This window comes from Trichechus manatus, unplaced genomic scaffold, assembly GCF_000243295.1.
Source record: "Trichechus manatus latirostris isolate Lorelei unplaced genomic scaffold, TriManLat1.0 scaffold00108, whole genome shotgun sequence".
Taxonomy (NCBI): domain Eukaryota; kingdom Metazoa; phylum Chordata; class Mammalia; order Sirenia; family Trichechidae; genus Trichechus; species Trichechus manatus.
The window spans coordinates 7,472,192-7,475,484 of NW_004444044.1; positions in this window are offsets into that span (position 1 = coordinate 7,472,192).

Below are 3,293 nucleotides of genomic sequence, written 5' to 3' on the forward strand. Positions count from 1 at the left end.
CCAAAGGGATCTACATAAATGGAAAAACATACCATGCTCATGGATAGGTAGACTCAACATTGGGAAAATGACAATTCTACCCAAAGTAATTTACAAATACAATGCAATCTTGATCCAAATACGAATCAGCATTCTTTAAAGAGATGGAAAAACCAACCATTAACTTTATATGGACAGGGAAGAAACCCTGGATAAGTAAAGCACCATTGAAGAAGAAGAATAAAGTAGGAAGACTCACACTACCTGACCTCAGAACCTACTATACAGCTATGGTAGTCAGAACAACCTGGTACTGGTATAATGACAGATACATTGACCAATGGAACAGAATTGAAAACCCAGATGTAACTCCACCCACTGATGATCACCTGATCTTTGACAAAGGTCCAAAGTCCATCAGATCGGGAACAGGCATTCTTTTTAACAAATGGTGCTGGCAAAACTGGATGTCCATCTGCAAAAAAATGAAACAGGACCCATACCTCACATCATATACAAAAACTAATTCCAAATGGATCAAAGACCTAAATATAAAGCCAACAACTTTGAGGTTCACAGAAGAAAAAATAGGATCAACGCTAGAGGCCTTAATACATAGCATTAACAGGATACAAACCATAACCAACAACACACAAACTCCAGAAGATAAGCTAGATAACTGAGATCTTCTAAAAATTAAATGCTTATGCTCATTAAAAGACTTCACCAAAAGAGTGACAAGAGAACCTACAGACTGGGAAAAAATTTTTGGACATTACAAGTCAGACAAAGGTCTAATCTCTAAAAACTACAAGAAAATCCAACATTTCTACAACAAAAAGACAAACAATTCAATTCAAAAATGGGCAAAGGAAATGAATATATACTTCACCAAAGAAGACATTCAAATGGCCAACAGACACATGAGGAAATGTTCCCAATCACTAGCCATTAGAGAAATGCAAATCAAAACCACAATGAGATACCACCTCACCCTGGCATTACTGGCACGAATCAAAAAAACTGGAAATAACAAATGTTGGAGAGGCTGCGGGGAGATAGGAACACTTATGCATTACTGGTGGGAATGCAAAATGATAAAACCATATTGGAAAACTATATTGCACTTCCTTAGAAAGCTAGAAATAGAAATACCACAGGATCCAGAAATCCCAGTCCTAGGAATATATCCTAGAGAAATAAGAGCCATCACACGAATAGACATATGCGCACCCACGTTCATTGCAGCATTGTTCACAATAGCAAAAAGATGGAAACAACCTAGAAGCCCATCAACAAATGAATGGACAAACAAACTATGGTCCATACACACAATGATGTATTACACAATGATAAAGAACAATGATGAATCTGCAAAGCATCTCATAACATGGATGAAACTGGAGGACTTTATGCTGAGTGAAATAAGTCAATCGCAAAAGGACAAATATTGTATGAGACCACTATTGTAAAAACTCGTGAAAAGGTTTACACACAAAAAGAAACAATCTTTGATGGTTACAAGGGATGGGAGGGGTAGGGGGGGAAATACTAAATAGACGATAGATAAGTGGTAACTTTGGTGAAGGGTAAGACAGTACACAATACTGGGGAAGCCAGCACAACTTGTACAAGGCAAGGTCATGGAAACTCCATAGACACTTCCAAACTCCCGGAGGGACTGAATTGCTGGGCGGAGGGCTGTGGGGACCATGGTCTCCAGGAACATCTAGCTCAGTTGGCATAATATAGTTTATAAAGAAAATGATCGACACTCTACCTTGGTGAGTAGCGTCTGGGGTCTTAAAAGCCTTAGAGCAGCCATCTAAGATACTCCATTGGTCTCACCCCTTTGGGAGCAAGGGAGAATGAAGAAAAAATACAAGGGATAGATTAGTCCAAAGGACTAACGGACCACAACTACCATGGGCCCCCACCAGACTGAGTCCAGTACAACTAGATAGTGCCTGGCTACCACCACTGACTGCTACGACAGGGATCACAACAGAGGGTCCCGGACAGAGCTGGAGAAAAATGGAGAACAAAATTCTAACACACAAAAAAGGCCAGACTTACTGGCCTGACAGAGACTGGAGAAACCCCAGGAGTATGGCCTCCGGACACCCTCTCAGCTAAGTAATGAAGTCACTCCCGAGGTTCACCGTTCAGCCAAAGATTAGACAGCCCCATAAAACAAAACGAGACTAATGGGGCACAACAGCCCAGGGACAAGGAGTAGAAGGCAGGAGGGGACAGGAAAACTGGTAATAGGGAACCCAAGGTTGAGAAGGGAGAATGTTGACATGTTGTAGGGTTGTTAACCAATGTCATAAAACAATATGTGTACTAATTGTTTAATGAGAAAATATTTGTTCTGTTTTACTTCATCTAAAGTACAATAAGAAAATTAAAAAAAAAATTATAATCTCTTAATGCATTTTTATGAATGAATATTGAGTTAGAATCGGAAGACCTGATGGGGTGAATTATTTTAATCTCTCTGATCCATATATATAAGACAAACAAAAATAAACAAGTAAAAGAGAGTAATATTTGTTGTGAACATTATCTGGGCTTTATGGGAATGCAGATGAGATACTCTAGGACAAAAATACTTTATAAATGGCAAAACATTATTTTTTTAATTCACTTTGAATTGCAAGGAGCAGGGAAGGATGTTCAGGTAACTTCAAAGAATGGGATTATGGAAAGGGCACAACTACAATTCTGCTCCAGGGCTTAGTCATTTTTGTCAGTCTCTGTCTCTGCATAGTCTTTCTCTCTGCCTTTCACAGTGTTTCTAGTGCTGTCACTGCCAGTCACTTTCTCATGCTTCCTTTGAGGATTCTGTTACTTTCACTACTGGGAATCCAGCTATCAATATCTGGTGGGCCAGTGAATAGGTGAAGGAGAATTCACCAGAAAACTCTGCCATGTAGTGCATACCTTGGAGCTATTGTGGGTTTGATTCCAGACCACTGCAATAAAATGAATATTGCAATAAAGCAAGTCGTTGCAAATTTTTTGGTTTCCCAGTGCATATAAAAGTTATGTTTACACTATACTGTAATTTACTAAGTGTGCAATAACATTATGTCTAAAAAAAATTTACCTACCTTAATTAAGAAATACTATATTACTAAAAAATGCTAACCATCATCTGAGCCTTCAGTGAGTCAATCGTTTGTTGATGGAGGGTCTTGCCTCAATGTTGATGGCTGCTGACTGATCAGGGTGGTGGTTGCTGAAGTTTGGGGTGGCTGTGGCAATTTCTTAAAATAAGACAACAATAAAGTTTGCCACATCAATTGACT